A 10363-nucleotide genomic window follows, 5' to 3' on the forward strand; every position below is an offset into this window, starting at 1 on the left:
TATAATACAGATATATACCTGATTATATGATGATCTGCAGAATCACCAATAATACAGATATATAGATACTGATGTGTTAGCTAAGCAATGCTAATATACCACTAAGAAGTGATGTAACCTAATCACAATTTAATACACTAAGTGTGGTGATTGGTGTAACAGTAGTACTGGCAGTATTTGCACTACCTCACCAGAGGAGCTGGTGGGCACTACCCGTACTGTACCTCTCACCAGAGATCCTGGTGAGAGTAGAATGGTCAGACAGATCAGATCGGCAACAGGCAGACAGTTCAGGTACAGAATGGACAGACAGAGGCAGAAACGAGTATCAGGCAAAGTTGGCAACTAGGTCAGATGGGCAGAGGTACAAAATCAGGAGACAGAGACAGAACGGTAATCAGGCTAGGTTTGGCAACAGGATCAGAAAGGCAGAGGTACAGAATCACTGAGAGTGAGGTTGGTCAGAATTAGCCAGAGTCATACACAGATAATAACAGTAATTAACAATATTAAGCTATCAAGTCGATTCTAACTTAGTGTGAATTCCCAGCTCCTGTTGGTTCTAACACACTAGGGAACTGAGTAAGGTCTGAGCGCTAACACAAAGTATTCACGACAGCAGACAAGTTGCAAGTGAAGCCGAGAGGCTTAAGAAGCGGAGGCGAGGCGCAGGGAGACTGGCAGGCATAGAACCAGAAGCAGCTGCGGTGGTACTGCTATCCACCGCAGCTGACGTGTCACTATTCATTACATGACCATTACAGTCCACAATTGGACAGTTTCTGGTCAGTCAGATATAGAAGTCCAAGACTAACAGTTTACTAAGTACTCAATCTATACATGATTGTCATGATCGCTGCTGCAGCAGGTTTTGCTGGAAGTAGTAGTGCTGCAGCTCAGGCAGTTCTGATCTCTTTCCATGCAAGCTGCATAGCTTTGTCTGCCTTTCCCTGCTGTCAGCTTGTGACTGATTATCATTCACCTGTGTGGGAATCTGCATGTCTGCTCCCATTGGATGACCTCAGTATAAAGATCTGCTTCCTGCAGGACTCCTCGGGTTATCATAGCTTCAGTTTAAGCCTGTCTTGCTGTTGCTTCAGCCCCCGATCGTGTTTCTTGTTCTAAAGATACTTTGCTGCTCTTTGCATCATATATTGGTTCATTGCCAATATATATGCATACCAGCACGTTTATTATTTTTCTTGTATTCGTGTTACGTTGATACATCAGTGTCGCTGATGTATACGTACACGAACTGTTTATATCCTGTGTTCAGTTAGTCAGCTTTCCAGCACGTTTTGGTAGGTTGCGCGTATCGTGATCACCCGTGCTGAGTTAGGTTTCCTGCTCCTGGTTCTGTTTGTGGATTGCGTTCATCTCTGCGAAGAGATAGCGAATCCTTCTGAGTCCTGTTCCCTATATTGCTCCAGTCCTAGTCAGTGTTCCTGCTTATGTCATATATCGGTTCATTGCCGATATATACATATGTTAGTCAGACGTTACAAATAGTTTCATTGATAGCTGTAATTGTAATACGCTAGGAAAACATACTTATTGTATATTTGTCTGTTACGTTCATCTATCTTGATCCTGCTATTTCCTGACTATCCTGTCCTGTCTTTGTGAGGCACGCCATCGCTGCAAACGCATTGGCTGCCTCATTCCAGTCTGTCTTGCTGTGGATGCTTGCTGTCACTAAGTAGCGGCTAGCAAGCAAGCGTTCATTCTGTCTACCTGTCCTGATCTCCTCAGTTCTGGTTTATGCGCTCAGCACTACTTTGCGCTGAGACGTTATAGCAAAAGTATTGTTTGTGGCTGTTTGATCTGCACCGGCTCTGTGCGCCACAATCTCCTATTGGAGTCAGTTCTCCCCTCCACTATACTAGGGATCGCCTGTTTCCTTGTGCTAGTGTGTGTACCTCCTTCACGTCAGCTCATACGTTGCATGCTGACTGTGGAGAATACACCACCAAGCCTTACAATGATAGTGTTAGCGTTAATATTCACCCCAATTTCTCTCATGTGTGTTTATAGTTGGAAGCTAACACAGGAACGTTTGACGTTTACATATGACAGCCTGCTGGAAGTGTGTGAAGTGTTTTTAAGTCTATGTGTATAAACAGGAAAAGCTTTGAAGTGGCATGTCATAGCCAGCAAGGATGGGCTGTCACACCTGAGGAAATTGGATTATTCCTGGATCTGGACATTTGAGTGGCCCCGGGCCACAAATTTAGCTATAAAACATCAGCTAGGATAGTCACAACTGGTAGTTCTTTGGAGATAGCACCGCATTCTCCTCGCAACAACACTCAGATCTATATGCTGGTAACGTTTATCCCATTTTATTTTCTGCAAACTGTCTTGTGTATCTTTGTAACTTTTATCTTTGTGATTTTTACTTTGTTTTGTAAATCTTTTTGTATATATTCTTGTCTGCACTGTTCCACTTTTTGGAATGTTAAATATTTATTTAATAAGTTTGAATTCTGCTGTACTAAGCCAACGCTGATAGCCTAGAGAGAGTCTGTAGTGTAACTTGCGTTATAAGTTCAGTACCTTATTGTGCCTTGCTACTGTACGATTGTATTGTGTGCGGGCTTCCTGTGTTTGGCCTAAGCGCAAAGCTGACCCAAATACGAAAACGCGGACTGCGTGCAGATCACAACAGCAGAGTGGGAATCATAAAGTGTCTAGCAGCAGCTAGTGGTGGCAGTGAGAAGTGTTCTGAGGGGTCACAGCCTTGTGTCAGCTCGACTAAGGCTGCTTCCCCTCTCGATCTGGTTAAACCTGCAGTCGGGAACCGTATCTGCAGGCGTGCTGCGGGGCTGGTTCCTGACAGGTGGCTTTTCTTTTGTGTGCTGCTTTTGCTCAGGTGCTCTTCCCATTGCAGTTTGTGCCTTTTCTCCATGTGCCTTCGTAAGGCACTTGTCCCTACGTGAGTGTGGGCCTTTCCACGGCTCAATTTTTGGAGGCAGACACAACAGATGGCATTGCTCCAATCTGAGGCAGACACATTAAAAAATGTCCAAACCGCTGAAATCCCGTGGGGTGATGGCACTATGGTGGCATCAGCAGCTGACGTTGAAGGGCATGTTGGCTGGCTGTACATAGGTGGCGATACATGGCGCCGGACACTGCCACCAGCTGTTTCTGACAACGAGCTCCCCCTGCTTCTTTCAGTAACTCGTCTCCTCCTACTCCTCTCTGACTCCCCCTCTGAACTGTTCCCTTGTTCATCTCCTCTATTGGGAACATACGTGGGATCCATATCATCATCATCATAATCATCCTGCCCAGCTTCGCTTGCCTCAGACACCTCCAAAACTGCACCAACAGCAGGTACTTCATCATCTTCACACGTTACGTCCATAGTGTCGCCGCCTAACTCAGACATATGAGGTGGTGTAACTTGCTTAGCACTTTCATCTGGTTGTAACAATAATGGCTGTGAATCAGTTAATTCCCGCCAATTAACTCCTGCGAAGTGTCAAATGCAACAGATGTGGTGCTGGTAGTAGAACTGGTGGCTGCGGAAGATGAGGTGTTCTGTGTTGAACAGTCAACCACGTCCTGACAATCTTGGGAGTTGATGGAACGTGCCTTCTTCTGAGCACTGTACCTTGGTCGAGGGCCGCACGAAATCACATCAACACGACCTCGCACAGACCTGTCGGGTGGCCTTCCTCTGGGTCTGCCTCTACCTCTGCCTGTTTTGTCAGTTGTGTCCATATCGGGGGGGGGGGGGGGGGGGATGAAGTGAAAGGTATGCACTGGCTTGACTAATACAATGTGCAGTCACCAGGTATGCACGGAGTGGTATGTCACACTAGGTAGGTAGGTGGGTGCACTGAACACAACAGGCAGGTATATGCAGTGATGGGTATTACAATGTGCACCTGTCACACACAGACAGGTAGTGGACAGGCATAGTTACACTGCATGTGCTCAACTAACGTAGGTAGGTGGATGCACTGTGAACAACAGGTAGGTAGGTATATGCAGTACTGGGTATTACAATGAAAAAAAAAGAGATCACAAGAACAAGATTAGCTCTCAAAAGAGCTGTTGTGAGGTGCTATTTTAGCAATAAGAATCAGCAAGGAGCAAGCTAAGAAGCCTACACGAGCCTAACTAATCTTTCCCAATGAGAGAGTCTGCAGCAGCTGTCCCAGCCTGGGGTTTTCTGGAAAGCCTTGTTTGTTCTGCTCTTACTGCTGCTGCCTGGGGGAGATCTGTCCCCATTCACTTTGTTCTTATCTGCTGGCTTATCACCTCTTCAAAGTAGATGGTATTTCTCTATGTCAATACCGCCTGCTCTAATCTTTATGACTTAACATTTAATTACATTTTACAACATCTGCTGGAGGTGTTCACTGCACAAGGCAGTAATTTATCTCCCAGGTCAGTAATTGTAGCTTTTAAAATGTGGAATCAGCTTTTATGAATGGACACTTTGCTAAGTGCTCGGGAAAGTCGGCTGTTTTCAGCATTACCGCATGCGGTAATGCTTTATGAATGATAGCCTTTGTGTCCTCTTTGTGGAAATTTCAACTCGCTTCCTGAGACAAAGGGCTCTATTCTCAATGACTTTCCGGTATCCCTCCTTTCATCACTGTTTTCACTCCCCCCCCAAAATCCATGCCTTGCTTTCCTGCTTTTTATTGGTGGTCAGTGGCAGTGAATCACTGCCTGCCCACAACCCACTTCACTATAGTATGAAACCCTATAGGCCACATCCATACTCAGTACTGACAGGTGGAAAAGCCATTATGAGTCGATCATAGTGAAAGAATCTGTCCGTAACAATTGATGCATGGATGGCCAGCTTTAGATTATGGTTTCTAATAACAAGATTGGAGAGAGAAGGCAAAGCAGGTGGTTTTGGTGCACGGCGCTCAGCACCGGTTACCCAAACTAGGAGCCCCATAGCAGCAATAATATGCTGCGCGGGGCGCGTAAGGGAAATTCGGGGCTCCGGTGATAGCCGTACCCCAAATTACACCTCCCTCAGAGTCAGTGGCGTACCTAGGGTGCTGATTATCCACAGTCACCCCCCCCCCGTAATTGGGGCTACGTTGCGCGAAGAATGTGTGTGGTCATAGATCAAAATGTGGGTGTGGTCACGGGTGGAGACAAGTTTACATGAACTTAGTAATGGTGGGACATTAGATTAGGACAGTGGTGGCGAAAAGTCACTTATCTATCGCAAAGTGCCAACAGCAATTTAAACTAAATACAAACATTTGAACTCATACATGAACATTATGGAAAATCCAAGTTGAAAATAAACTGTGAAGATAAACAATTTCATCCATCCTACTCCTGAAAATGTATTTTTTTTTTAGAACCCCCCAGTTTTATTTTCGGTTTTAAAAAGCTAAAAAAAAGTAGGTTTAATGCTATTGTCTCATATAATGATGATTCAGCTTTTCCCATAGTCTCGCAGTTAGCAATCATGAGGCCCCCAACAAGACAAATTAAGCAATCTTGAGGCCCCCAACAAATCATGAGGCCCCCAACAAGACAAATTCAGCAGTCTTGAGGCCCCCAACAAGTCAAATTCAGCAATCATGAGGCCCCCAGCAAGACAAATTCAGCAATCTTGAGGCCCCCAACAAATCATGAGGCCCCCAACAAGACAAATTCAGCAATCATGAGGCCACCAACAAGACAAATCCAGTAACCATGAGTCCCCCAACAAGACAAATTTAGCAGTCATGAGGCACATAAATAGACAGCATTTCACATAAATGGGCAGAATGCCCCCTTAATATGGTAGACACCTCTCACCTGGCTTCTGAATTCTCCTCTACTGGCTGCTGTGCCTGGCTGGCAATACTATTTTTGTCTGGATTGGGGATGATGTGTGGGCTGAAAGGCCTGGCAGTGATGCTGTGGCCTGACTGGTGGTGATGCTGTGGCTGGGCTGGCTGGCGGTGATGCTGTGGCTGGGCTGGCTGGTTGAAATAAATGCTAGCCTGACTGGTGGTGATGCTGTGGCCTTTTTGCCAGTTATTCTGGGCTGGTTGGCTGGTGGTTATGTTGGGCTGGCTGGCCTAGATAGTTTAGGTAGTGAGAGGTGCCCCCTAATTTAGGTAGTGCCAGGAGCCCCCCAGTTTAGGTTGTGACAGGAGCCCCCCAGTTTAGGTAGTTACAGGAGCCCCCCAGTTCAGTTAGTGATAGGTACCCCCAGTTTAGGAAGTGACAGGAGCCCCCAGTGTATGTAGTGTCAAGTGCCCCCCAGTTTAGGTAGTGACAGGAGCCCCCCAGTTAAGGTAGTGACAGGTGCCCCCCAGTTCAAGTAGTGACGGGAGCTCCCAGTTCAGTTAGTGACTGGCGACCCCCAGTGTGTGTAGTGACATGAACCCCCAGTTTGGATAGTGACAGGGACCCCCAGTTTAGATAGTGACAGGGACCCCCAGTTTAGATAGTGACAGGGACCCCCAGTTTAGATAGTGACAGGGACCCCCAGTTTAGATAGTGACAGGGACCCCCAGTTTAGATAGTGACAGCGACCCCCCAGGTTAGATAGTGACAGCGACCCCCCAGGTTAGATAGTGACAGCGACCCCCCAGGTTAGATAGTGACAGCGACCCCCCAGGTTAGATAGTGACAGCGACCCACAGTTACATAGTGACCCCCAGGTTAGATAGTGACAGCGACCCCCCAGATTAGATAGCGACAGGTGCCCCCCAGGTTAGATAGTGACAGGGACCCCCCCAGGTTAGATGGTGACAGGGCCCCCCCAGGTTAGATAGTGACAGGGACCCCCCAGGTTAGATAGTGACAGCGACTCCCCAGGTTAGATAGCGACAGGTGTCCCCCAGGTTAGATAGTGACAGCGACCCCCAGGTTAGATAGTGACAGCGACCCCCAGGTTAGATAGTGACAGCGACCCCCCAGGTTAGATAGTGACAGCGACCTCCAGGTTAGATAGTGACAGCGACCTCCAGGTTAGATAGTGACAGGGACCCCCCAGGTTAGATAGTGACAGCGACCCCCCAGGTTAGATAGTGACAGCGACCCCCCAGGTTAGTGACAGCGACCCCCCAGGTTAGATAGCGACAGGGACCCCCCAGGTTAGATAGCGACAGGGACCCCCCAGGTTAGATAGCGACAGGGACCCCCCAGGTTAGATAGTGACAGGGACCCCCCCAGGTTAGATAGTGACAGGGACCCCCCAGGTTAGATAGTGACAGCGACCTCCAGGTTAGATAGTGACAGCGACCTCCAGGTTAGATAGTGACAGCGACCTCCAGGTTAGATAGTGACAGCGACCCCCAGGTTAGATAGTGACAGCGACCCCCAGGTTAGATAGTGACAGCGACCCCCCAGGTTAGATAGTGACAGCGACCCCCCAGGTTAGATAGTGACAGCGACCCCCAGTTACATAGTGACCCCCAGGTTAGATAGTGACAGCGACCCCCCAGATTAGATAGTGACAGCGACTCCCCAGGTTAGATAGCGACAGGTGTCCCCCAGGTTAGATAGTGACAGGGACCCCCCAGGTTAGATAGTGACAGCGACTCCCCAGGTTAGATAGCGACAGGTGTCCCCCAGGTTAGATAGTGACAGCGACCCCCAGGTTAGATAGTGACAGCGACCCCCAGGTTAGATAGTGACAGCGACCCCCAGGTTAGATAGTGACAGCGACCCCCAGGTTAGATAGTGGCAGCGACCCCCCAGATTAGATAGCGACAGGGACCCCCCAGGTTAGATAGTGACAGCGACCCCCCAGGTTAGATAGTGACAGCGACCCCCCAGGTTAGTGACAGCGACCCCCCAGGTTAGTGACAGCGACCCCCCAGGTTAGATAGCGACAGGGACCCCCCAGGTTAGATAGTGACAGGGACCCCCCCAGGTTAGATAGTGACAGGGACCCCCCAGGTTAGATAGTGACAGGGACCCCCCCAGGTTAGATAGTGACAGGGACCCCCCCAGGGTTAGATAGTGACAGCGACCCCCCAGGTTAGATAGCGACAGGTGCCCCCCAGGTTAGATAGTGACAGGGACCCCCAGGTTAGATAGTGACAGGGACCCCCAGGTTAGATAGTGACAGGGACCCCTCAGGTTAGATAGCGACAGGTGCCCTTCACTCACCAGCAGCCCAACTTCAGACCTCAGTATCAGCCGGCGACCAGTTAGAGCGGGCACACCGATCTCGGTGAACACCACGCTGTATATGCGGAAGTGATGTCACTTCCGCATATCAGTGCGGTGTCCGCTAGGTCCTAGCGCCCGCATAGTAGTCGCCGGCTGGTCGGAGGTCTGAAGCTGGGCTGCTCCTGCCTGACAGCGCTGACGGCCGGGCGGGTGTCAGCGGGGACGGCCGGGGGAGGGGGGAAAAGGGGGGTTGTCAGCGGGGACGGCCGCGGGGGGGCAGCGGGCGGCGGCAGCGGCGGGTGTAAAATTTGGGAACACAGGGCAGCGGCAGGGGCGGCAACACAGGACTCCGGGTGTCACCCCCTACTATGAAGACACCCGGTGCGGGCCGCCCCTGCCGCTTGACGGTAGGTACGCCACTGCTCAGAGTTGCAACGACTCGGAGGGGGAATAGTATTTAACACCGCCAGGGAGTTTAGTGGCAGCAGGAAGAGCCATCATTCGGCGCTCCTGGCGCCCAACTTACCCGCAGCATACAAATACTAGGGGCTCAGACTTTTTGAGCACTTATTAGCCATCAGAACTTTGAGAGCTTTTTTAAAAAGGGCTTCAATTGACTTACATTAAAATCATGGTAAAATCATGATCGCGGTAAAATCGCTCAGAAAAGCGCTTATAGCGTGTCTGAGACCTTATACAGAGAAGGGGAGAAACGGTGAGGAGAGAAAAGCTGAAAGAGAAGGAAGAAGATAGTTAAGTGACAAGTCAATATGTTCTGTACAGCGCTGCGGAAGATGGTGGCGCTATATAAATACTAAATAATAATAATATCAATAATTTGCCTCACCAGGATTGCACTTTTATTTAGCTTTCCTGTATAAGAAGAAGACACAGCCAGCCAGCACTAGGGGAAGAGGGAAACAAAGGTGAATGAGAAGAGGGCTGGTGCCAACCAAGAGGGCTTCTGAGCAATTTTCAAATCGACAGTGATGGGAAAAGCGCTTGGCTAATGTTACCCTATGACGGTGTTCTCATAGCAGCATTGTGATTTTTTTAAAAATCGCAAACACACTGCATGTAGCATCTTTTGGAGCGATTCATTCAAAAATCGCTCTGAAAAATCGCTTCACAAAATCGCACTTGCAAATTGCTAGCGATTGCTATTGTGATTTTGGCGTGCACTAGCTCAGAGAGAGGAGGAGTGGAGAGAGACTGAGAATAGCCTGAGATAGAGCAGAGCTGTATCGCAGTCTCACATCACACAGAGGCTACTTGCCTATAATATGACTCCTGTCCCTGCCAGTCTCTTACACAAAAGTCAGAAAGCAGCCCTCCTGGAGTCTAGGGACTGTCAAAAACTTTTCAACTTGTTTAAAGCCTTGTCCACACATGCAGTCATTAGAACAATTGGGAGAAACAAGACAGATGTTTGCCCACGGACCCTCCAGGCAAGCACTGCATCATGCTGTGTATATTTACCAGCTTGCCTGCCCTCTAATTAAACTTTTATCAGCTAGCAAAGTGTTTCACATTGCCTTATAACAACAAACCTGAATACCCCAGACACTGTATGGGCCCTAAATCACTGAATGAAAGGGGGCCTGGGGGGAGATTGCCCCCCTTCCCTCCTGGCCAGTCCGCCCCTGGGTAGTAATGCGGAAAAAGTTCCGCAAAAGTCAGTATTTTCCGCCAAAAAATCCACATTCATAAAACATTTCAGACGCATTATTTCAGGGTTAATTACCGATTTTTTATCACCTACAAGTAGTAGGTGATATATTTCGCATCCCATTGATTTTAATGACGTCTGGAGGCTTAAGTGCTGTGCTTGCTGGACTTTGAAATTTTTTTTTAAACTATTTTTCATGCAACCTTTTTACTGCACGTTTAATGGCTGTTTCCGCGTCTTTTTTACTGCATACGGAAAACATGCGAAAATTTTAGTGAATGCAGAAAAAATGCGGAGATTACCGCTGGCGGTAATTTTGCGGTAAAAAAATCTGTTACTGCATGCCTTTTTGTGAAAGGGCTCTATTCACAAAGAGGCAAAATTACCGCAAAATTTCCGCCAGCGGTAAACTCCGCATTTTTTCCACATTCACTAAAATTTTCCGCATGTTTTCCACATGCGGTAAAAAACATGCGTAAACAGCCATTAAATGTGCGGTAAACATGCGGTAAAAAGGTTGCATGAAAGATAGTTAAGAAAAAAAAAATCAAAGTCCAGCAAGCACAGCCCTTAAGCCTCCAGACTTCATTA

The sequence above is a fragment of the Hyperolius riggenbachi genome, chromosome 10, assembly GCF_040937935.1.
Source record: "Hyperolius riggenbachi isolate aHypRig1 chromosome 10, aHypRig1.pri, whole genome shotgun sequence".
Taxonomy (NCBI): Eukaryota; Metazoa; Chordata; class Amphibia; order Anura; family Hyperoliidae; genus Hyperolius; species Hyperolius riggenbachi.